The sequence below is a fragment of the Peromyscus maniculatus genome, chromosome 7 (genome assembly GCF_049852395.1).
Source record: "Peromyscus maniculatus bairdii isolate BWxNUB_F1_BW_parent chromosome 7, HU_Pman_BW_mat_3.1, whole genome shotgun sequence".
In the NCBI taxonomy this organism is placed as follows: Eukaryota; Metazoa; Chordata; class Mammalia; order Rodentia; family Cricetidae; genus Peromyscus; species Peromyscus maniculatus.
The window spans coordinates 93,340,855-93,367,277 of record NC_134858.1 but is presented as its reverse complement, the minus strand read 5'-3'; the positions used below and the strand labels follow the sequence as shown (position 1 = coordinate 93,367,277).

At 43.5% G+C, this 26,423-nt stretch overlaps 1 protein-coding gene across 3 annotated transcripts in view; it reads left to right on the top strand.

The window, feature by feature from the left end:
* Positions 1 to 26,423, top strand: part of Pls1 (plastin 1) — a 101,020-nt gene that overhangs the window by 10,421 nt on the left and 64,176 nt on the right. The window contains exon 1 of one of the 3 annotated variants that reach the window (XM_076576835.1): positions 22,650 to 22,749. The exons of the other annotated variants lie outside the window; for them this stretch is intronic. The gene's annotated coding sequence lies outside the window, so the exon portion shown is untranslated. Of the gene's footprint in view, positions 1 to 22,649; positions 22,750 to 26,423 lie in introns of those variants that run through there. 3 annotated transcript variants of the gene reach the window in all.

The following is a 26,423-nucleotide window of genomic DNA, read 5'->3' as shown; positions in this document are numbered from 1 at the left end:
ATATTGTGAATGAATGAAAAAGAAAAAAAAAAAAAAAAAAAAAAAAAAGGAAAGGACATGGCTGCTTCTTGGTATGGTGGAGGAGAAGGTTCATTGTAGACAAAAGGGAGAGCATAAGCTGGGTGTGGTGGGGCATGCCTTTAATTCTGCTGTTCTTCCTGGTGGCTGTCCTTCCTGATGGCTGTCCCTCCTAGTGCACAGTCATGTCACAGGTAATGGTCCCTGCGGTGGTTTCAGTGAGAATGGCCCCAATGGGCTCATATATTGGAATGTTTGGTTCTCAACTGGGGGAAATGTTTGGGAAGGATTAAGAGGCGTAGCCTTTGGCCTTGGTGGAGGAGGCGTGTCGCTGGGGGTGGGCTTTGAGGTTTCAAAAGTCCACACCAGGCCCAGTTTCTCTCTCTGCCTCCTGCCTGTGGATTAGGATGTAAGCTCTCAGCAAGTGCTTGGAGGCAGAGGCAGGCAGATCTCTGTGAGTTCAAGGCTAGTCTGGTCTACAAAGAGAGTTCCAGGAGAGCCAGGACTGTTACACAGAGAAACCTTGTCTTGAAAAACAAAACAAAGCAAAGGGGGGGGGGGGCGGTGGCGGTGGCAGCGGCAGGGTTGGGGGGGGGGCATAGCCAGAGACAAAGACATCTGGGCAGAGCCAGACCAAGGGGCCAGGAAGGTAAAGGGTAGACCAAAGGGGCAGGTAACCAACATATGTGGATTATATAGCCAAGGGCAGGGAGGGAAGCCCAACCCAATATGTGGGCTGGTGAAGTTTAGGGTAGGGGGCAGGGACTGAGGGATGCTGGGAGAACCTGGCAGCCAGGTCCACTTTGATATGCTAAATAGGCATCTCAGTCATTTGTCCCAGGTTTGAGTCCTGACGATGAACAACTTGGGAACTAGATCTCTGCATTTTCATGGTAAAAATGGGTTATATTTATTTTCTAATTTTAGCACATCTCCTAATGGTTTTAGGGTATCCTCTCAGAAGAGAAGTTGTTCCAAGAGCCTTAGAGGCCATTGAGAATGGATCCCTTTCTAAAGGAATCCACTTCGGGTTCTGAGTGGAGACATGACATTCTGATCTGCTCCAAAAATTAAACATCAAATACTGTTATCTCTTCTCTTAAGAGTTAATCTTTTAATGTCGGGGGTGCAGAGTCAAGATGAGTCTGAGTTTGAGGACAACCCCAGTGACATATTAAATTCCAGGCCAGCAGAGTTCATCCATCAGGGCCTGTCAATCACCCTGCTAAAGGACCACCCCTAGAGCAGGCAGTTCTCCGAGCGGATGAGAGGAGCAAGTACGCCCTTAATGAGGTAACACACTTTTCCTTTCCAGAAACCCCGCCCTTCCGTGTGGTCAGGTCCAGATCCACTGCCCTGTGTCTCAGTTACGTCTGTCTGCATGTTGAAACCATCCTTTATGGGTCGCAATGCAGCTTACGTATTAATTAGCAGACTACATTGATGTGATAAAGTTTTAAATAGGAGGGGAAGGGGAAGTTTCAGGTGACCAGCCCCTTCTCTGCTTTTCTGCATCCTCGTTCCCCTCTTTCCTGCCTCGTTCTGTCATGTGCCGGCCAGAGCTTCAGTGCGTTCCTCTGGCACTACTCTCTTTAGTGACGGGGCTGCTAACTAACGGACATGCGTTCTCTCGTTCTCTTTTCCACTTCCCTCCTCAAGGCGGTGGCCAGGATTTATAGCTTGCCTGCCCTGTTATTTTTCTCTCAGACTATTAATAAAATGGTCTTTGAGCATCCTACAAAGTCTAGTTTTTAAACAAAGTGGGTGTTGGATTCTTGGGAGCTGGAGTTATAGTTAGTGAGCCAGCTTATGTGGGTGCTGGGAACCAAACTTGGGTCCTCTGGGAAAGCAGTGGGTGCGTTTTACTGCCGAGCCATTTTTCCAGCCTGAATCCAATTTTAAATCCATGTACTAACAAGATTAAGATTTACTAAAGAGGGGCCGGGCAGCAGTTGCACACGCCTTTAATCCCAGCACTCGGGAGGCAGAGCCAGGCGGATCTCTGTGAGTTCGAGGCCAGCCTGGTCTACAGAGTGAGATCCAGGACAGGCACCAAAAAACTACACAGAGAAGGCCGGGCGGTGGTGGCGCACGCCTTTAATCCCAGCACTCGGGAGGCAGAGCCAGGCGGATCTCTGTGAGTTCGAGGCCAGCCTGGGCTACCAAGTGAGTTCCAGGAAAGGCACAAAGCTACACAGAGAAACCCTGCCTCGAAAAACCAAAAAAAAAAAAAAAAAAAAAACTACACAGAGAAACTCTTGTCTTGAAAAACCAAAAAAGAAAAAAGAAAAAAGGTTTACTAAAGAGGGCCGAGCCTGGCGCACATAAGCATCAGCTAGAGAGTGTGTTAAAAACAAAAACCATTTCTGTGTCTTAACTCTGGAGTTTCTGAATTAAAATTTTTTTTTATTTATCTTTGACATTTCATGCTTGTAGACAATGTATCGTGACCATAACCAACCAGAGAATTTACATTTTAACTAGATCCCAGATTGTGCCGAGGCTGCTGGTCAGGGAAGCTCACCTTGTTTATGTCCAGCTGTTGGCAGCTGTCCCATGGTGGGAGCCTCTTTCCAGCAACCTGGGGTCTTCACGGCAACTTGGGACTCATCGTCACAGTCTCTCACAGTGGCCTCTCAGGGCTTCCTTGTAGAGACTATAGGCCTGCCGCACCTTGGGGAGCCTTGGTAGCTCTGGAACCATGGGGCCGGACTCCAGGACTCTGGAGTTGAGTCAGAATGGAGCCTGACCCCCCCCCCTCCTCCCGCCCCTGGGTTGCAGCAGCTCTCTCTTTTTAAGTGAATTTGTGTTCCTGAAGTTGGAGTCTTTGATCTATGAGGCCTTGCCTCTCTTCCCAGTGTGGAGAGAAGGTTTCTCTTTATGTTTACCGCTGTGTTTTTAGCACATGCCTTGGGTATAATTTTTTGAGCTCTTTTTCTCCATAAACTGTACATTTTTTTTATATCCGTTGGCCATAGTCATTCCTTTGCGCTGCAGACCTGGGTAAAAGCGGTGAATAATGCCGTTTTAGACAGAATCTTATCTATTCTTCAGTTCCCCTTTGCCACGTCAACCAAGAGAAGCTGCACCTGAATGTGAAGGAAAAGTCCTGAAAGGAGCCTGTGTCCGCAGTAACCGGCTGGCTGATTAGAATCTCGGTACTGCGGAGGAGAGCAGAGATCGGAATGTTGCAGTCACAAGGGCTAGTTACCTTATCCTGGGCTCAATTCTGGCCCTCCCGAGCAGCGTTACTTGTTTGTCTCCCTGTGTTGGAACTTGTGACAATAGGGGAAAAACAAACAAACAAGCAAACAACAACCCCCCCACCAAAAAAAAAAAAACAAAACAACAACAACAAAAAAAAACACCTTTTAGTCTATTGACTTAGCAGGCTTCTGACTTGTACCAATCCCAAAGCTAAGAATGCTGTCAGGTAGCGTCTGAGTCTAGGGGAAAGCACCCTCATCCTGAACCCGCCTCTCTGATTCACCTGCCAAGCGTCTTCAGCTTGCCTTGATTGATGACGTTCTCTCTTCTGTAAAATGATAAAAACTTGGGGAAACTGCTTCCACACTGGAACGTGGAATTTGGGGGCAACCTAAATCTGTGTTCCTGGGACATGGTCACTCAAAATGGCTCCAGCATTAGCTATCCCTTACTTCCTTTCAGAGGAGAGCTGTGGGTTTTTGTCAACAGCCGCGTTCATGAGTTCATTCCTTTAAAATTCAGCCCCACTCGAGTTCTTAGGACGTGGAAAGAATGCAGGGGATTCTTTTCCAGCCTGCAAGCAGGATGGCTTCTGTCACAGTTCTTGTGGGAGTCCTTATTCTCTTCTGACACCCGTTTACATAAAGGAAACAGTAGAGGAAGGGATATTTAATATTGTAGTACCATGAATTGAATCCAGGTTATTGCATGCTAGGCAATTGTTCTCTACCACTGAGCTATATCCTCAGTGAGGAGAGGGCATTTAATGTCGGCATTAAAGGACAGGAAGGTGCTCATCATCTTGTGAGTAGTTGGCAGGGAGAATGTATTAATTTGTTTTTTGTTGCCCAAATCTGAGTATTTGATAAGGAAAGGTAGTTTATTTGCCTCACATTTAAAAAAAATTATTTATATTTCATGTACACTGGTGTTTTGCCTGCATGTCTGTATGAGGGTGTCAGGTCCCCTGGAACGGGAGTCACAGTTGTGAGGTGCCATGTGGGTGCTGAGAATTGAACCCTGGTCCCATGGGAGCGCAGTCAGTGTCCTTACCCACTCAGCCATCACCAGGGCCTGGCCTCTCATTTTTATAGGCTGAATGTTGAAGATTAGGCAGCCTCTGGGGACAGTCTCTTTGACTCTGTAAAAATACCTAAGAATTGGTTATGTGCTAAAGGACCTCATGGGGGAGTGTCTCTCTTTGTAACAACCTACTTGAGAGAACTGATTGACTATGAGACTGGCATTTATCCTATTCTTGGAGCAATGCCCAAATACCTTTATTATCTTGAACTAAGCACCATCTGTTAAATGCTCTAACCACAATATAGCCTCATTGGAGAACAAGCTCCAGCCCATGACCTTTTGGGCAATACACTTAAACCATATTTAAATCATACCAGGGAGTAGTAATGAGGAGAGATTTCCAAAGGGCCAGCTGAACCTCAGATCAATGGTAGGACAGAGAAGGATAGGCTCCGTCCATGGCAAGACCTCTCTAGTGCAGAGACTGTTGGAAGTGCAAGGTTGTAGATTCAGACATTGTTCTGTGGCTTGTATTGAGTCATAGGACTATTCTGTAACTTAGTCATAGGCTTATCGTAGGCTTACCAGACTAGAGGTTCCTCCTGCTCTTATAGTTAGTAGGAAGTACCCTAGTTCTTAAACTCATGTGGATAATACCATTTGAAATAGCTCCTAAAATGCTGCTTTTTTTTCTGCTTCTGATTTTAATGTGTATAGAAAGTGACTTAAGGGCTCATACAAATTAATTCATTACTAGATGTTTCTAAGAATTTAAAAATAAGTAAGCTAGTAAGAGGACAACTAGCTATTATTCCAAAAGACACATAAATAAATCAGTGTTCGTGTGTTTTCTGTCTCTCAAAATATATTTTATTGTAGGACTGGCAAGATGGCTGAGTGGGTAAAAGTATTTGCTGTACAAGTCTGATGACCTGGGAAGGAGAGAACCAACTCCTGAAAGTTGTCCCCTGATCTCCACACATACTTATCACACCCACACTTCCACATACATCACACATCACATGCATACTAATAAACTCTATTAAAATGTAATAACTATTGAGCTTATTCTTTTTGTTATGGAAGTTGAGGAGAGTGTCTCCCTGATGAGCCTAAGCGAGGTGAATGGCCTCAGCAGTATGATGCAGCCTTAGGCTACTGCTGACCTCTACTGATACCCAAGAAACTATTGTAGTATCAGCATGAAATTTTGTGTGTTTGAGTTCCACCTTACCATGCGAGTCTTTTGTCCAGAACACCCCTGCTCTATATACTACCCAACCTTTGACACTGAGTTATCACCTTGGCTGTTAGAGCGATTGCTGTAGTATATCAGTACTATCTTCAAGTTATCCCCTGAATGGTATTCAGTTGAAAATTTATGACTTATTTCTGCAATTTTCCATTTCCTATTTTTGGATCACAGTTGGCATGGATAACCAAAATCATAGAAAGCAAAATCACAAATAAGGGGAAACAATTATAGTACAAAAATAGATGCTAAAGAACTTGTCCTTATATGGAAGATGTAATAAAGTATTAAGCATGTGTCTTAGTCAGTGTTCTATTGCTGTGAAGAGACACCATGACCATGCCAGCTCTTATAAAGGAGAACATTTAATTGGGGCTGGCTTGCAGTTTCAGAGGTTCAGTCCATTATCGTCATGGCGGGGAGCATGGTGACACACAGGCAGACACGGTGCTGGAAAGGTAGCTGAGAGCTCTCCATCTGGATCAGCAGGCTTCAGGGAGAGACCTGGCTTGGGCATTGAAACCCCAAAGCCCACCCTAGTGACACACTTCCTCCAACAAGGTCACGTCTTCCTAATCCCTGTCAAGTAGCCCCTCTCCCTAAGGACCACGTATTCAAGTATATGAGCCTATGGGGGTCGTTCCTAATCAAACCACCACAGCATGTGAGCAGGGTGGGAATAGGGGAGGTGTATATTTAGCTGCTCATTGTGGTGGTAATCTAATTGTATTGAAATATTATTTTGATTTGTACTGAAATATTAATTTGATTGTATGTTAATAAATAAAGTTGTCTGGGGGTCAGAGCTATTAGAGCCATAGCAAGAGTGTGGCGGTGGTGGCACACGCCTTTAATCCCATAGATATCTGTGTGTTCAGGGTCAGAGCTATTAGAGCCATAGCAAGAGTGTGGCGGTGGTGGCACACGCCTTTAATCCCATAAGATCTCTGTGTGTTCAGGGATACAGCCAGCATTGGAGACATATGCCTTTAAGACCTAGGGGGCTGTACATTCAGACAGTGACGAGGCAGTCATGTGTTTGGGTTTACAACCAATGAGAAGGCAGAACAACATACTTTAAAAATACGAACCGAGAGGAAGTAGGTCTCTCTTTTCGCGAAGCTGGGACAGCAGGAGGAAGGGTGAGATTTTAGCTCTGAGCTCTGACCTCTCGGCTTTCTCTTTTACATTGTTTCTGTGTTTCTTATTTAATAAGACGGTTGGATACATCTACAGCTCATTAATTCACTTTTTCTCCCATTCATCGGTTTATGAGAAGCCAGGCAATGAGGTGTGACACATTGGTAGAGAGTTTCCCATAGCTCAGGTTCTCCTTGAACTTGCTATATAGGCGTCAAGGTTGAACTTGAGCTCCCGAGGCTCTTTCCTCCATCTTCCCAGTGTTAGGATTATAGGTGTGTGCCACCATGACTAAGAACACTGATACGATTTTTATTACAGTATGTTTGCTTGACTTCGTTGGTCATTGTTGTTAATTTCTTATTGCGTGTCTTAGTCATAGTCTCTGTTCTCTTGCTGTGAAGAGACACTGATCAGGGCAACTCTTATAAAGGAGAACATTTAATTGACATGGCGGCTTACAGTCTCAGAGGTTCAGTCCATTGTCATCGTGGCAGGGAGCATGGCAGCGTGCAGGCAGACATGGTGCTGGAGAGACAGCTGAGAGTCCTACATCCTGATCTGTAGGCAGGGGAGCGGGTGATTGGGCTTGGCATGTGCTTTTGAAATCTCCAAGGCCACCCCCAGTGTCACACTTCCTCCCACAAGGCCACACCTCCTACTCTTTCTCAAATAGTACCTCTCCCTGGTGACCAAGGATTCAAGAATGTGAGCCTATGGGAGCCGTTCATATTCAGACCACCACATTGTGCCGACTTTATAAATTAAACGTTCAGCAAAAGTTCTATAAGAAAATCATAATATAGATTTGGTGGTTCAGTGCTGCTCACGGTTTCTGGAGTCCGTTGTGTCTTGGAACATATCTTCCATGATGAAGGGAACAATTAAGACTATTAAGCCCACATCTGGGCTTTGTTAACAGGAAGTCCTGAGGGCTACTTTAACATTTCCCTAGAGTGAGCCGAATAACTTGAATTCACAATACCTTTACTGCAGTTTTTATTTATTCTAAACCAACTCCAAATATGAATAAACTAATATGTAGGTTGACATGTAGGAAATCATGCTTGTATGTGAAACTGATTTCACCTTTAAAATAAATGAATACTTGATTTAAATATGTTATTATTGTGTTGAGAGAAACCATATTCAAAGTGACTGGGAGAGTAGCTTAGAAATGCTTAAAGAAATGTTAATACACTAGTTGGCTGCAGTTCATTTTCCTGCTGTAAGTGAGTGGAGGACCAAGAGTTTCTTTTTTCTGTACCTTCCTGTGTAAATAAATGTATTGTGCTATAGGAGACAGTCTTAGTTGAAATAATTTTATAAGGCTAATATTGCCAATGTGGTTAGAATGTTTTAAAAAGGGAGAATGGAAATGGAAAATAGTATGATTTTTCTTTTTAGTTATTTTGTATTACATTTCCCGTGTGCGTGTGCGTGCGTGCGTGCGTGCGTGCGTGCGTGCGTGCGTGCGTGCGTGCGTGTGTGCCAGCATCCTATACATACTGGGGTTAGATGACAACACAGTTATTTTTTTTTCCTTCTGCCTTGTAGGTCCTGGGGCTCGAACTCGGGCTGTCAGGCTTAGCAGCAAACATATTTACCCACTGGCCTAACTTTCAAGTAATTAAGAGGGAATGACTGCATTAGAAGCAGTATTCAAAGGAAACATATAAGATACCCATTTTTGCCAGTGGATATTTGTTAAGTATCAGTGAAGATGTCCTGTATATGGCTTCATAGCCTGTGCAGATGTGAAGGGGCTTTGGTCATTCAGGTTCATTTAATCTGATGAGGACATGGAGACACACTGAAAGCTCGCTAATGCACAGGTTCTCTCCACTCTGTTATGGACTGAGGCACTGAAGTAGAGTCTCACAAAACCAGGAAGCAGGGCTTTCCGGGGAAATTAGAGGTTCCATATTAACTGCTCACTGTCAAAGTCTTTACCTTACATAGTCTCTGAGTTTGGGGCCAGCCTGGTCTACATACTGAGTTCCAGGCCAGGTAAGGCTATATAGAAAGACCTTGTCTCAACAAACAAAAAACCAGAAAAGTTAAAAGTAGATCGTCAATTTTAAAATCTCTTCTTTGCCTTGTACTTACTAGGATCCCTTCCTCTTCTCCAACTATGTCCCCCATCTCCACCACCTCTCTGTCCCCATGTGTAGAGACTTTCCTTATACTTTTCCCTAGGATCTTATTTATTTATTTATTTGAGATGGTCTCAGATAGCCCAGGCTGGCTTCAAACTCTATGTTGCTGAGGATGACCTTGAATTTCTTGTTACCAGAATCATTAAGGTCAGACTCTGAGCCCAGGCAGCCCCAACAAACTAGACCAGGCCATACATTTTTAATAGTCCTGTTTAAGAAAAAGAAAAAAAAATCAAATAATAAGTAAAGGCAGCAAAATAAGATCTGTTCCATGTGGTTATACTGGGAAGAGGAACAAAGAGGGTTAGTGATCCCCCCGTCCAACTTTGAGGTCCTGGCAGGAGATTGAGGTTTACACAGAGGACAAGTACGCATCCCTAAGAAGTCCCAGTCAATGTAACCCCCATTCTCATTGTCTTTTTCTTGTGTCCCCTGCAAGGTGGTCTGATAAGTCATCAGAATTGTGTGACGTCTGTTCTAGGACTGTGGCTAGCACCAGGCTCCAGCCTTTTCCTCCAGGGTTCTGGCTAGCACCAGGCTCTCAGTAGGAGACTTCTGGGGGAATTCCAAAATCTTGGGGTCCATTGTATTAACGTTAGTCTGATAGCCAAAGGGACAGACAGAGTTAGTCTTAGAATATCTTCATTCCTGTCAGGATGGTCAGTTTCTAATTCTCCTGCCTCAGTTTCTGTGCAGCTGTAGGTGTGTATTGCCATGCCCATCACAGAGCACGAGACCCCTTTGGCTTATCATAGCATAATGTTTTCCAGATTCATCCATGTTGTAGTATATATGAACACTTACCTTATGGCTGTAACCTTCCATTGTATGGCTGCACCACATTAAAAAATCCATTTGTTCGATCTGTTTGGAGGTTCCTCATGTAGGCTGTTGTCATGCGCATGCCATTTTAGAAGCACAGACACTTTGTGCATCTTTCTACAACGTCAGAATTGATTGAATAATAAATTCACAACCTAGCTCAGTTTCATTGGCTACAATTTACCAAGTAGTCCTGATTTCCTTCTGGTAGCTGGCCATTGGCAAACACAGGTTCTTTTATTCCAATCTGAATCACTGAAAGGATCCAGGCCATGCATTCTACTTGAGGCACGTACATACAGATTAATGAACACAGAGTTCAAAGAGGACTATTGGAGGCAGAGGCAGAGATGAAGGACTGAATCCAGAGAGCCAGTAGACAAAGGAATGGCTGGATAGATGGCATTTCTAGAGAGCACCATTCTGAGCTCAAGCCCTGGGGACATTCAGGAGTTCTCTGCCTTGTGATATCCCCAGTGTCCCAGAATAGTGGAGATGACAGGTTGGTGTGGTACAGCCATTGCAGTGTGAGATGCTCTTGTGGGGTCCAGGTGAGAACGTTGCTCCCTTCATTGATCTGGTGTGGTCATTATGCACATGAACCTGGCATCTGTCTGTCTATCTGTTTTCTCTCTCTCTCTCTCTCTCTCTCTCTCTCTCTCTCTCTCTCTCTCTCTCTCCTCTCTCTCTCTTTCTCTCTCTCTCTCTCTTACACACACACACACACACACACACACACACACACACTTTTTTTTAAAAAAAGTAAGTTTATTTTTTAAGATTTATTTATTTCATTTTATGTGTATGAATATTTTGCTGGCATGTATCTATGTACACCACGTACATGCCTGCTGCCTGTGGAGGTAAGAACAGGACATCGGATCTCCTGGAACTGGAGTTTCAGATAGTTGTGAGTTACCATGTGGGAATTGGGAATAGAACCCCCGTGTCTTTGCAAGGGTTAGTGCTCTAAGCTGCTCGGTCATCTCTTCAGTCTCTAGATATGATTTTAATATGCCCTTGTGCCTATGTATGCCTGGTCGGCTTTGATAAGTCTGTAGGTGTTAACGCTTTCATTTGCATAAATAAGTCATCCGTCCATGCCTCATGGTTCACGCAGAACAGGTAGTGTGCATTAACAAGCTGTGAAGTCATTCTTTCTCCATGCCTGTATTCCAGTGGAGGCAGAGGACCTTCTGCCTTGTGCAGTATGGAGGAACTCAGAGTGGGGCAGAGCTTGAGCTGCACAATCCTAGTGATTGATGTTGTTAGGAACACTTAGGAATGTTTTGAGGCTCCCTTCCTTCCTTCCTTCCTTCCTTCCTTCCTTCCTTTTTTTTTTTTTTTTTTTTTTTTTTTTTTTTTTTTTTTTTTTTTGAGACAGAGTTTCTCTATGTAGCCCTGGCTGTCCTGGAACTTGCTCTGTAGACCAGGCTGGCCTAGAACTCAACAGAGATCTCTGCCTACCAAGTGCTGGGATTAAGGAGCTCTTAATCTCAGTTCATGCATTACCACTGCCTGGCTTTGTTTTCATTTCATTTCTTTTCTTTTTTTTTTTGTTTTTTTTGAGACAGGGTTTCTCTGTGTCGTTTTTGGAGCCTGTCCTACAACTTGCTCTGTAGACCAGGCTGGCTTTGAACTCACAGAGATCCTCCTGCCTCTGCCTTCCAGGTGCTGGGATCAAAGGCGTGCGTGCCAATGCTACCCGGCTGTTTTCATTTCTTAATTTAAAAATTTATACATGTGGGTGTTTTGCCTGCTCATATGTCTGTCTGTGATGACCCAAGGAGGTCAGAAGAGTGTTGGACCCTCTGGAGCGGGAGTTAGGGACAGTTGTGAGCCACCATGTGAATACTGGGATATGACACTGGGTCCTCTGGAAAAGCAGCCATTGCTCTTACCCACTAAGTTATCTCTTCAGACTCTGCTTTTGTTTCTTGTGGGTACTTATAGTATCCAGAAGTGGAAATGCTGAGTCACATGGTGATTGCATTTCAAGGAACTGCCAAACTTCCGAAGGTGCTGTATCTAGCAGCAGTGTGAGAAGGTTTGTATTTCTCCACATAGTACATACTCACCAGTGTTTGTTATCTGTCTCCTTAATTATGACTACTATGGCAGCGGTGAGATGATATTTCATTGTAGTGACATTAAATAATTATTAATAGACTTTATCTTTTAGATAAATGTTCAGAGTATTCCTTGTGTCCCCTCACTGGCACATTGCCCTATTATTAACGTCTGATACTGCCTGTTCTATTAGTTATGATGAATGAGCTCATATTGTTACTAGAATGCACAGGGTACTTATTACTCCCTTGTTTTACCTATGGCCTTTTGTTCCAGGATCCCATTCCGCATGTAACTCTGCACCCTAGGCTGTCTTTGGTTGTCTCAGTTCTCATAGTCTCCTTGTGTTTTGATGATCTTGAGAATTTGGAGGAAGAATGCTGAAGTTGCAGGATGCTCCTCTGTTGGGATTTTTCTGATCTGTAATAAAGAATGTGTTTTTTTTTTTTAAATGAAACAAACTGTGGTGACGTTGCTTTTTAGTATTAGAGAAACTCATGTAGAATTTAGCAATGCATAATCAGAGTCAGCAATCAGTAAAATAAGGTTTATAGACAATTCTCAGGCCTTTGAAAACTTCAGTTGCTTTTGAAAGATGAGCAGAAATTGAACTCTAGGTCATTTTCCTAGCAAGGTCTTGACTCTGTTGGAAGAGGACCAGAGTTTGTCACAGAATTTATCTTTGAGACAGTCGTTGGGGAATCCAGTGTCAAGGCCAAGGTGAATTTTCTCCTGTTTTGAGTGTAACAGACAATGTTTTGCATGTGTCAAGTCACGAAGGCAGGTGATTAACTCTTAGACACATTCATTCCCCAGCACTGTGGAGGAGAGCCGCCAACTTAGGTTAATTCTAGAACTCTGAACCAATGCCTTGTGAAGGGGGAGGGATCTGAGGCTCTGAGAAGTTGAGATATTTGGCCCGAGATACACAGCCTGACAGTAGTGGATCTGAGGTTTCTCGCCCCCAGGCTCTGGAAGTTAATCTAAAACAAGAATTGATGGACTTAGGAAAGTCCTCATCTTACCTGGCCTTGGGATAGCATCTCCCTGTGTCATGCTGTAGGCAGCCAGCCCCTCCAGTCAGCTGCACACCTGTTGACTGCTAACAGAGGAGAAGCTGGCCAGCTTTGCCTGGGCCACTACTGCATCATGTCAGCCTGTGAACTAGCAACTCTGGCCACAAGTCTCCTGAAAGGATGGAAAAGTGAACTGAAATACTTCCTGATAATAACCTGCTAGTCAATTATAAGTGAGTTTTACCATCAACTAATAGAGTTTCCAATGTGTCTGTGGTTGATTTAGCAATTTGATTTTCATTTCCAGACACGGCTACATCTTCCAAGGAATAACAATCAAGTTTCCTTTTTTTCATATTACAGTCCTTCAGGTGATGGCCCCGATGATCAAGCTAATCGGTTAACTGCATAGCTTTGTATTTGGTATCTTTATGTGTCAGGCTCTCAGTGTTGATGCTAATTCATGTAATTCAACAACTTAACTTAGGGAGATCTGTCTGGGTGACATCACCCCAGAGGGTGAGGTTCGGGAGCAAATAAAAATGGAGAAACTGAGCTGAGCACAAACATTTATCTTTCTCTGATTCCTGTCTGCACACACAATGTGATCAGTCACCTTATGTTCCTTCCACCATACTGTCCCTGTCATGATGGAATGTACCCTCACACTGGGCCAAAATAATCTCTCCCTGCTTGTTAACTTTTGTTCGAAATGAGAAAAATAGCTGTTATAGATCCATACGTATGCAATCTAAGACGGTGCAAGTCTGTTGGCTGCCAATCCAAAAATAAGTCTAACACTGAGCTAAGCTCATAGTATATTTTTTAACATGAATGCTCTAAACTAATTCTCTTCAGTGCTTTCATGAAACTTTTCCATAGAAATGTTCTACTGAGCCGGGCATGGTAGCAGGCGCCTGTAATCCAGCTCTGAGGAGGGTGAAAGAGATCAACACTGATGGCTGCATAGGGGGTTCCAGGTCAGCTGGGGCTGCACAGTGAGACCCTGGCTCAACCGACAAACCCTGACAGTTCCATCAACTCAAGCTTCTTATCTTTTCTGTCAAGAATAAAGGAGAGAAAAATTTGATGTAGTAGTTGTGTTAGTTAGGGTTACTATTTATGTGATGCGACACCATGACCAAAACAACTTGGGGAGGAAAGGGTTTATTTGGCTTATGCTCCCACGTCACTGTTCATCACTGAAGGAAGTCAGGACAGGAACTCAAACAGGGCAGGAACCTGGAGGCAGGAGCTGATGTACAGGCCATGGAGGGGTGTTGCTTACTGGCTTGATCCTCATGGCTTGCTCAGCCTGCTTTCTTAGAGAACGAAAGACCACCAGCCCAGAGACAGCATTACCCACAAGAGGCTGGATCCATTAGTCACTAATTAAGAAAATGCCCTAGAGCAGTGTTTCTCGACCTTCCTAATACCCTCCCAACCACAAAATTATTTTCATTGCTACTTCATAACTGTCATTTTGCTACTGTTATGAATTGTAATGTAAATATCTGTGCTTTCTGATGGTCTTAGGCGACTCCTGTGAAAGGGTCATTTGATCCCCAAAGGGGTCTCGACCCACTGGTTGAGAGCCACTGCCCTAGAGGTTTGCCTATAGCCCAATCTTATGGAGGCATTTTCTTAGTTGAGGTTCCCTTCTCTCTCAGATGACTTAGCTCGTGTCAAGTTGATATAAAATTACCCAGCACAGCAGTGAACGTAAATAAGGAGACGATGCTAAGTGATAGAGGTGATGAGGGAGGAACTGTCTATTATAACTGAGGGCACAGTAAAACCACTGGACCAGACCACTCCATGGGGAGGAAGAAAGGTTCTTTGGGGATCAAACTGCCAAGGCTGTTTCCCAGGGGCAGAGGGAAGCAAAATGCTGGGAAAGCAAGACGATTTTATATGACGGCCGAGCATGGCCGAGGGTCTTTGAGCTGATACAGGCAGTTTAGATTGATCCAGAACTGAATGTCCTTGTTCAAAGTAGTTGACCTTTGTGGGTGGATTAAGGGATTAACGGAAACCTGACTTTAGGCCTCAGTTTACCCAATTACAAACCTTCTATTTTATCCGGCCAGAACTTTGCATAGAACGTTGTCACCAGCACTGCCACTGGGGAGCTGCTTTGGACCCAGCATCTATTACATCACCCCAACTTCGCTCTTCACCACAGATTCGTCAGTTATTGATACCGTCAGTTTCGTTTTTTCTAGTTGTGACCTCGCTCCGCCCCATGTCATCTAATAGCAATGCTGTCACGTGTCCCGGCTCTGCTGTACTCTTTGCTCTCATACCTGTTTATCTTAGTGTTAATGACTGGGTACGTTTAATGGCTTGATAGACATGTGTCGCAGATGCACCTGGTGGTTAAGATTATTCAACCTGCTTTGTAACTGTGAGTAAGTCGTTCGGTTCACTTTCAACCGTCTTCCTGTCAGAATGGAGGCCCACCCACTTAGCTAATACATTAACCTGTCGTGGGAGCCTCTCTGCGATCCACGAGCTTGGCACTTAAGATCCAAAGGTCAAAAATAAAAGGCCGATTTCGTAGATACTTGTGAATAAGGAAAAATATCTTTTTGTTGCAGCCAACAATTTTAGAGTTTTGGAATAAAATCACACCTTCCCTCTCGAGATATATATGCATCCTCAAAGAGGATGGCTCACTTTTCCTTTTCAAACACTCCTCAGAAAACACTTTGATTCCCATGTTGTTCAGGATGGAAGCTAATATTTGTTTCCACTAAATATCTCATCTTCCTAGATTCTGTTAGGAGAGTAAAAACATTAAAGCTTTCAAAATGCTTATTTTGCTCAGATTTCATCTAAATGTAGAAGTGCAGCGTGCTGGTAATCGTAGTATTTAGATGCTTCAAGGACTGTGCTAAATTTAGCTGCCATGGCAACACCGTTGGTTGGTAGGTTTTCACTTCCCTTATGCAAATGAGAAAACGAAGGCACAGAACATAATGTGAATTGCCCAAAGCACATTACATGGTCAGAGCAGAATCTGATCTGCTCCTGTCAAAACTGCGCAGTTAACCAATTAGTTTGCTCTTAGAGGGGCTAGCTTCCAGGGTGATCTCTGACCAGAGTGGCTTTTTGAGTCTTGCTCAGAGGAGCCAAGGTCTCCAGTGATTAGGGGAGAATATAAGGGTGCCTCAGCATTTCCAGCCATTTATTAGAGGACAAAATTCAGAATTTCCAAATTTTGTACCTGTTCAGATTCTTCGATCCTGTCCTAAAACTTCTGAAGGAGAATCTTTGGGGTCTAGGAATCTGATTTTATATTACCCCTGGGTCTGCTCTTAGGACTGTAATGAGAATGGTAGCTAAAGGCAGGGTAGCAGGAATGATCTCTGGGCCTTATCTGTTAAGAAAGATAAGACAGTGGCGCATGCCTTTGATCCCAGCACTTGGGAGGCAGAGGCAAGTGGATCTCTGTGAGTTTGAGGCCGGCCTCATCTACAAAGTGAGAGCCCCCTGCCCCTCCAAAAAATAAAAAGATAAGACAAAGGCCTTAGCTAAGTCATGGTAGTGCACATTTTTTTTCCCCCCTAGACAGGGTTTCTCTGAGTAGTTTTTGTTCCTGTCCTGGATCTCACTCTGTAGACCAGGCTGGCCTTGAACTCACAGAGATCCACCCATCTCTGCCTCTCGAGTGCTGGGATTAAAGGCCTTTGCTTGGCATTATTGGCAGACTCCTGATTATTTACATTTTTGTACTATTTCCCATTTTAAGATGCTAACCAAATCCTCGCCTAACTTCTGAGTTTTTGTTGTTGCTGTCGTTCTTTTCACCCTGAGGATTGGTCCCAGGTCCTTGTCCGTCGCTCTGGCCCCAAGCCGGTACTCCAGTGTTTTATGTAATGTGATGGAGTGGAAACCTATATAAGGAGAACTGTAAAGACAACGTTGGTCCTCTCCCAAGACACCTTGTTCTGCTCTCTCCTCCCAGTCCTCCAAGTAATAGCTGTTCTCTCTTGTGACCAGTCCAAGGCCAAGGTGATAAAATTAGCTGACTCTGGAATAAAACTGCCTGAGTCTGTATTAACTCTCTCAGTTGCTCCCATTGCTACGACTGTAGCAGGGTAACCGGCACAGATTTATTACCTTCCTGTACTATAGGTCAGGAGTTTGGCTCAGGTGCGACCAGGCCAAGTTAAGGTATCGGGCAGAGCTGTATTCCTTTCTATGGGGTCTATAGAAAGATCGTTTCAGGGCTCATGTTGGCGGAAGTCGCTTCCCTGAGGCTCCCCTTCCTGCTGGATGTAAACGTGGGGGTCGTTCCCTGCATTGGTGGCCGCCCACACTCTTTCACTCAGGGCTCCTTCCCTCCATAGTCACGGTTAGGGACAACAGGTCAGGCTTCTCGGCACTAGAATCTCTTTCCTCCTCTGATTTGAGAGACACTTGGGCCGGCAGAGATAACCCAGGGCACAGTTCCCTCTCCCCAGGATCCTGCCCTTCACCAGCAGCTGCAAAAGTCCCGTGTGTCTTTACAGATTCTGGGGATCATGTTAGAGGTAGTAGCTTCAGGGTATTATTTTCTTGCCTAATATTGACATATTTGCGTATTGCATATTGACATATAAAATTGACATTACCTGCTTTTGACAAGGAAGACAGTAGTGATTATTGCTTCCAATGGGCGATGAGCATTCATGTTGATTTAACAAAAACAGTGGGCTAGAGAGATGACTCCATGGTGAAGAGCACTTGTTGCTCTTGCAGACAACCTGGGTTCAGTTCCCGGGACCCTCATGGCAGCTCACAAACACCTGTAACTCTAGTTCCAGGGGCTCTGACTCCATCGGGCCTGCACAGTCACCAGGCATGCATGTGGACCAGGTGCACACTTACAGCAAAAAACCCTCTCTCTATAAGGTACACATAGATACATCTTAAGCAAACAAGAAAATGTGACTTAAAAGTCAGGCAGAGCTGCAGCATCCCTTACCTACGTGCAGGGAGGGGAGGCAATTTCCACTGTGCCTGTTCCTTTGGTAATTTGGGTTCAGGAGAAGCGTTATGATTTGAAGCAGGCACCCTCCCACGGCCGGTGTATTTGCTTTCAGGTGTTTGTTGCACACCGTGGGCTCCCCTGCCAACACACCTTTGTTCATGTTCCTTAGATACTTAACCCTGCCCTTCCGTCTAGCTACCCATATGTATTCTGTTCACAACAAGTTTGACACCTACTGATTCTAAGGGATACATTTTTTTTTCTAGATGTTAAAAATCTGGCATCTATTTTTTTTTCCCTAATTGCTGAATTAAGATGAGAAGAATCCCTGTGATCTGCCAGTTTTTCAAAGGCTGATTTCGAGTTCTGTGTGATATCTTCCTCCACCAGTCTCTGCAGCATTGAGAAGTCCCTGCAGTGTATTGGATATAGTGGACACTTAATAATCACTGACTGAACTGAGATGAAGTATTGAGTTAAAGTAACTTTAATTTAAATAATGTTATCTATATATCCAAGTTCTGTAAGATATGTGCATTGTCTCCTTAGAACATTTTTGTCCAAAGAACTTTGCTAAAAATGTCTAATATAAGTGGGTAAAACTAGGGTTGTTAAAGATGAGGTTTCCAATTTATTATTTTACCGAGTATTGTGTTCATTCATATTCTGTTAGATTACCTGTTAAATATATTGAGGGCAAGGACACTGAAATTTTTTCCCATTTTTGAAACTCTAATTAACAAAGCCATTCAGACAATGTCATAAATTGTAAATATAGAGCTCGATGAATTCACAAACTGCTTCTGTCACCAAGTACCAAGTTCTTAGCTACCACTGTGGTGCTTTAGAAGTTTTGGAGAAACAGACAGCTTTTAAGACATGGAGAACTGGGGAGATGGCTCATTCGAGGGTGTCTCCTGTGCAGGCACAAGGACCACATCAAAAGCCAAGTGGGCAGTGCATGTCTACAGAGCTAGGGCTGAGGGGTGCTGAGATCTCGGCAGGTCCCAGGAGCCTGCTGGCCAGCTAGTCTAGCAGACAAGTGAGCTCTAGGTTCAGTGAGAGACTTCACTTCAAAGAATGAGGAGAAAGATGTGCTATGTCAACTTCTGGACTACATGCACACATAATCACAAACTGTATAGAAAATATTCTTACAGACACGTTGACAAAGCTTTTGAAAACAGATCTCTCTCCGTGTGTGTGTGTGTGTGTGTGTGTGTGTGTGTGTGTGTGTGTGTGTGTTTACAAAAATTTAAAGACGAGGCTCCTGTCCTGAGGATGCAATCACACATTTTCTAAATGTTCTTGTTTCTCCAAATATTTGAGTTACATATACAATTTTGATTCAAATTAAAAACAAACATTTGGACATGTGTTTGTGTATGTGTGGGATGAGTGTGGAGGTCAGGGACTAACTTGCAAGAATTGATTCTCTTCTTCTACCACGGGGGTTCTGTGGATTATGCTCAGGTTGTCAGTGTCCGGCTTGGTGGCAAACACCTTTACCTGCTGAGCTATCACGTCAGCCCTTGACTCAGAAGTTTTGTTTTCTAGTAATTAATGTACGCTGTGATCATTGAAATTACGGTTCCCTCAAATATTCACAAGTGTTAAAGCCACATTATACAGTTGGCTTTACCAGTGACTTGGCATCATTTTGCTTTATACAGTTTTTAGCAGCAGGTTTTGGGGTTTTTTTGAGATAGGATATCATGTAGCATGGGCTAGTCTCAAACTTGTTGTGTGGTAGAGGATGACCTTGAACTCCTGGTCCTTATGTCTCCACTTCTCAAGTGCTGGTTACAGGCTTGTGCCCCTATGCCTGACTTGTTATTGCTACTTTAGACATTCTTAACGTTGACTCTGTTTTCCCCTAAATGGTTTGCTTATTTTATAGGTTTTATCATTTTCTATTTCTTTCTTTCCTTCTTTCCTTCCTTCTTTCCTTCCTTCCTTCCTTCCTTCCTTCCTTCCTTCCTTCCTTCCTTCCTCCCTCCCTCCCTCCCTCCCTCCCTCCCTCCCTCCCTCCCTCCCTCCCTCCCTCCCTCTCTCTCTCTCTCTCTCTCTCTCTCTCTCTCTTTTTGGTTTTTTGAGACAGGGTTTCTCTGTGTAGCTTTACACCTTTCCTGGAACTCACTCTGTAGACCAGTCTGGCCTCGGACTCACAGAGATCCACCTGCCTCTGCCTCCCGAGAGCTGGGATTAAAGGATTTTCTATATTTTCAAATTTAAAGAAGAGTAACTACTCAGGATCAATATTTGAAGAGCTACCCAGGACAGATACTTGATTTTCTGTCTTTGTGGGATAGTGGTAGGGGAAATCAGACTTGACCAGTACAGACACATAAGCACAATTCCCTGCTCTAGTGGTGGCATCACAAACATTATAAATGGCCTTTTAGAATAGCAGAATTTTTATCTTTTAAATTTTATTTTATATATATTTATTAACTTATTAGATAAATTCACTTTATTGTGCTGACCTCATGAATAAAAACATCACACAGCTGGATTAAGGTAGCCACTGAAACACCTGCCCAGTCCCATACTCTGTACATCTCAGTGAGCTTCTGTAATGGCCATTCTGAAGCCATGGATCTTCACCAAGTGTTTTACACTTGACTATCAGTTACATTTTTATGTACTGTAAATGAGGAAGAAGAGAAAACTACTCTGACTGGTTGAAGCTAGAAAAACAGTTAGCTTTTGTCTTAGTTAGGGTTTCTATTGCTGTGATAGAACACTGTGACCAAAAGCAGCTTGGGGAGGAAAGCGTTTATTAGGTTCATATATCCCAAGTGACAGTCCATTGGGAAGCCAAGACAGACGCTCAAACCAGACAGGGACCTGGAGGCAGAGCTGATGGCAGAGGCCACAGAGGGGTGCTGCTTACTGGTTTGCTCAGCCTGCTTTCCTATAGAACTCAGGACCCACATGGGCTGGGCCCTCCCACATCAATCATTGCTTAAGAAAATGCCCTACAGGCTCACTTGCCCACAGCCTGCTCAGATGGAGGCGGTTTTTCCACTGGAGCAGATGAGTCTAGCTTGTGTTAGGTTTACATACAATTACCACAGTTTATATTGTCTTTCACAACTCGCGTCCTCTAACCCGGCCTTCTATCCTTACTCGTGACCTAATTTTTCTAAATGTTACATGAAATAGAATTTTTGGTGCAAGAATGTTTACTTCATCCAACTTCCTATCTATCCTTAGGTCTCAAACTCAGGACAAATGGCAGACGTGCCTCTTTAACATATCAAAGGGGACTCTGGCTGCCAATCTCCCTCACTCCCTACTCACAAGTGTCTGTCACAGAGTCTTCCTGCTGGCATACCCCACCCCCTATCCTAGACCTCTCCAGCCCCTGAGTGGCTTCTGCTAGCTTCTCTTTTCTCCTGTATAACCCAGCCATTTTGGCTACGTGCCCTCTTGGTTCTCTTGGTTTCTCTCTTGGTGTTCTTGGCTCCCGGTTCCTCTCTTGGCCCCCTCTCCCTCCTCTCTTCCTGTCTGGCTCTCCCGCCTCTCTCCACTCTCATGGCTTGGTTCAGTCTGCTGCCCCCCCCCCCCCGTTCAGTTTGGGCCCTTCCCTGTGCCTATGACCATTCTCTCCCTCATATCTACAATAAAACTTTCTCCTCAACCATATTTGGAGCAGTCATGTCCTCATGTTCACTCACTTATGAATTCCCAAAGAAAATCCTCAGTGCCCCTACCCCAAACACTCTGAGCCTGTGTTGGAGATGGACCGATGAAGTTAATCTTACATCCCAGAGCTATCCTGGAGTGGATCTGGGCCACCCAGACAGAATATATTTCCTTATATTTGTCCCTTGGAATTCTGCCTAACTCTTCTAATTCAACCAGCTTGTGGCCTTATAGGAAAGACTATCCCTTTGTTTGAATGCATGTGTCTATTTTCATGGAGACGTACTGCCGGAATAGTAGATTGCATCCGTGTTAAGTGGCAGTTAGCTCTGTTTTGACAGGTGTATGCAACCATAAAATCACCACAATCAGAGACACACAGTATTTGCATTGCTACTAAAAGTCGCCTCATGTCCCTTTGCATGTGATTCCTAGGCGATCCCTGTGTTCTGGCAACGGCTGCCCTGCTGTCTGTCAGCAAGTTTGCATGTCTAGAATTTCACATTCATATCCACGAAATTCTAAAAGTGCGTGCAGTACTTACTTTTGTTTTAAGGTTGCTTGTACTTTCAAAATTACTTTTTCTTTCACTTTGTAAAGCTGTTTTGTAATGTCTATTTTTTTATGGAGACATTATAAAAGAGGTTTCAGACTTCCTCCTCAGAATGTGCCGCCACCACACCATAAATGTGGATTGTAAAGTCCGTAAGGAAACTGTTCTGGGGCCAGTTCAAAAGTACACTTGGACTCTAGCCCCGGAGGCTCTTCCTAGCTGAACACTGCATAAAGTGCTATCATGTTCCCAGGTACTATTTAAAGGCAACGTTTATGTTAGTTTGAAATTAGTCCAGTGACTCTGGGGTTAGGATAATAATAATAATAATTATTATTATTGTTGTTGTTGTTGTCTTAACACAATTTCTTAATTCTTTCTAGGAAACACAAATTAATGCTAATTGCTTAATGGTTTTTCACATGATTAAAAAAATTGGCATTTACAATTAAAGTGATGAAGGAATGTATATAAAAATAATACAGGAGTTCATGGGACAGTCCCATTTCAAAGCCTGTGTGAACACACTCTCCGAGGTTGGGTGCAGTCTCACAATATATTAGACATGGTGTTGTCATCCACAGTGTTGCCTCTTGATTTTTTTTTTTTTTATAGTTCCAAGCCACACCCGTGTTTCAGGTTGGCCTTTCTACCTAGGCTAAATTCTTTTGCGATTAAAATCTGTACTAGTAGGCAGAACATATTTCAGTCTAGAGTGAGTTGCTTGTTTTCTTTGCTCAAACACTGCCTTTTGCAGATGGCTATCCAAGGACAGGCACAGCTCAGAGAGACTGAATTTTAAATCCGTTTGTTTCTCTGGACTTCCAACTGCCAGGTGCTAAGACCCTCGGGAGCAGGTACGTATGCAGACGCTTCCCTTTGCCCATGGCAGTCCCAGACATGGCGGCTGGCGTTTTCTTGAGATTGTTAATTTGAGCTAAACTGCCTTACAGATTTTCTCACTAAACTTCCTTGCTCTGGGGTTACTTTGCATAATCAATACAAATGATAGCTTTGGTATGATGCTCACACAATTCTTAATTGTGTCTTCCAAATTGCTAAGAAAGGATGGCTTTCGTTGATGCAGGGTTGGATTTAAAAATTGCACATAATTCTTGGGTAGACTTTGATTTTCTATTCAGGAATGGATATGAACTATTTGAGAAGTGCTGAAGTAACTCAGTATCCACTTGGTGTTGCCTTCTAGAAGGTATATGTACTGTTGCTTAGAAGCCTGATGCTTTCAGGCCAGTGAAATGGCTCCTACAGTCTATAGTTTTAGTGTGGATAAGCAAAACTCCCTTTTTTCTTTTTTTCTCTGAAGAGATTCTACAGTTACGTTTTTGTTTTTGTTTTTAAAGCTGAGAGCAGGGCATTGCTAGTGATGCAGTGTTGTGTCTGTGCCTCTAGGCAGTGGAGAGAGGATCTAAATTGCAATAAGTTCTTTATTCTCATTTTTGCTCTTCTAAGTCTCGAAGAGCCAGGATTAATAGGAAGTCGTGTTCTTGCATAAGGATTTCACCATTGCGTTGCCTTGCGGACAGCAATCTATTTTTTTTTTTTTTTAGAAGGTTTCCTTCTAAGCAGTTTCTGTGTGAGCATGCCACCTTTCACTCTGGTCATTTAAGATGGTCTGTGAGTTGGGCTGTTTTCTCGCTAAAGCAGAAATTGAGCAGTTCCCAGTCCACGTGAAGCTGAGACGGTCTTGAATGATGCATGTCAAGGAGACTCGGAAAGTGATACAACTGCAATTTGAATAGGTCCTAGTGCCACAGAAGTAAGGACTCGTGCATTCTCAAAATGGAGACGCCTTCCAGAAGTTAAGCATGTTCCTCTGTGCAGTAATGGTGAACACTTAGCACCTCGGCATGAAGTTAGGATGCAACCTGTTGTGCTTTGGGAAGCAGGCACACATTTAAAGCAATTCTGTATGAATTACAGTGTAGAGTGACTCCGTGGCTCTTCTTAGGGAAACAAACTCATTATGACCAGCTAGCCCTAGAAAGTGAGTGCCATAGAAAAATGTCACATCGTTTTAAAAAACAAAACAAAGCCAAGCCAAGCCTTCCTCAGAGCTTTCTTGGGAACCCAAATTGCTTTTCCTGTGTCATGCCCAGACTTTAACAAAGGCTGTACCATTCATTGTGCGGCTCCTCTCTTAATGAACCAGCCAGTCGCTCAATTGTGTTCTTGTAGAGCTGGGGGATAACATTCCTTTATGATCCTCCGTTTAGATCACCTTACCACCCAAAGCATGATATTTGATGACCCTTATTAGGTTACTTTGCGTAGCTACAAATGTTGTTCGTGGTGTAGCCTTATCAAGCCCTTTGAAAAAGTCCACATCCTTACCGACCCACAGTCCCTGCAGGAAAGGGTTCTGTTGCTGGGATCCTGGTAACAGGAGTCTCAGAGACTGGGGCAGCGCAGGGGGCCAAAGGGCACTGAAAATGCACATATCTTCAGCTCTCAAGTACTCCGCCAGAGGACTGGCCTGGTTTTTCCTTTGAAGTGCTGATTTTAATCTCAAGCTCAATGTTTCTGGACCTGAATTCTTAAAAGAATGGAGAAAGATAATGGCTGTTTCTGATCGTGTTCTTCTAAAAATCAAAGTTTCTATTGTTCCCTCTCCTTCCAAATGCTTCCCATGCAGTTCTCATCCTTGTGGGGCAGAAGCATCCAGCAAACCACAGGAGGCAAATGGTGCAAGGATTCCTATTTCTTCACCTGTTCACAAAGTGGGAAGCTGAGCTGTTTCTCCCAGAAGTCCCTGTTAATGAGCCCCAGGCATCTGCAGTTTCTCAGCTCACCTCATCAGTGAAAACACAGGGCATACCCCACTTCTAAGCAGTAGGTTGTATGAAATGGCCTCATGCCCTCAGTATAAGGTACATATGAAACACAGATGATCTTATGTTTAGGAACAAGTATTTGGAGCTGGAGAGAGGGCTCCAGTCCTTAAACACACCCACTGCTCTTGCAGAGGACCTGGGTGTAATTCCCAGCACCCGCGTGGTGGTTCACAACTCTCTGTAACTCCAATTCATGGGATCTGACGCCCTTTTCCGACTTCTGTGAACACTGCATGTGTGTAGTGCACATACATATACATGAAGGCAAACCATCATACACATCAAGTTAAATGAATAAATCTAAAAAAGTTGTTAGAAAGAACCAGGATTAAAATGGAGACAGCATTCTTACTTAAAAATGATCTCGCTGGGCAGTGGTGGTACACGCCTTTAATCCCAGCACTTGGGAGGTAGAGGCAGGAGGATCTCTGTGAGTTCGAGGCCAGCCTGGTCTCCAAAGCGAGTTCCAGGAAAGGCGCAAAGCTACACAGAGAAACCCTGTCTCGAAAAACCAAAATAAAATAAAATAAAATAAAAGATCTCCCTATTCATTGAATCTGGGAAAACAACTTAATGGTTTTTAGAAAGACAGTTTCCTTAAAAACAGTTGAGAAAGTCCGAGGCCCTTTAAATTTCTCACCTATCCTCATCAGTGAGAGGATACTAGGCGCATGCTACTTCTAAGAAATAGATTTTATTAAAATGGCCTTCTCTCCAGAAGCTCATTAGATATATGCAAACATTCCAAAACCCGAAACAATTCAGAATCTGAGACATTCAGGCGTTCTGGATATAGAATGCTCAACCTGTATATATTTTAAATTTATTACTGTACTCACGTTCAACTTACGGTGTCCTGGTGAGATGGTCCAGAGTGAAGTGCTTCCCCCCAAGCCAGACATCCTGAGCTCATCCCCAGGAGCTGCATGCTGGAAGGAGAGAACTGACTTCTGCACATTGTCCTCTGATCTCCACATGTGTGCTGTGGCCCATCTGTGCATGCCTGTAAAATGACGAAATAAAATGTAGTAAAAATTTGATCTGGAAAATGTATTGTTGCTGGGTGGTGGTGGCACATACCTTTAATTCTAGCACTTGGGAAGCTCTCAGTAAGTTTGAGGCCAGCCTGGTCTACAAAGCAAGTTCCAGGACATCCAGGACTGCTACACAGAGAAACCCTGTCTCAAAAAACAAAAACAAAACAAAACAAAAAAAAAAGAAAGAAAAAGAAAATGTATTGTTAATGATAAGGACTTTGTAGTATCCTTAACTAATACTTCATGGTACATATATACATATATACACAGGATAATGTTTACTGCCAATGGCTGAATTTAAAGTATTTTGAATAATCTTGATAATTTTGAATTTTTTTCCTAATACATAATCATAATTTGCTTTTGTTTCATTTTCTAGTATAGGGAAAGCTGTTTGTTCATTTAGTGAAAGTAGTTTAGATATCAACTGGATTGCACAGTCTCTTCCAGGCATATATAAACTGCAGAATATTGCAAATACTGAAAATAAAGAGAGAGAGAGAGAGAGAGAGAGAGAGAGAGAGAGAGAGAGAGAGAGAGAGAGAGAAGAAAGAATGAAAAATGGGTCATAGTACAACCTTTTTTTTTTTCAAAAAATTTTTTAAAAATTTTGTGTATGTACAAGTGCTCACAGAGGCCAGA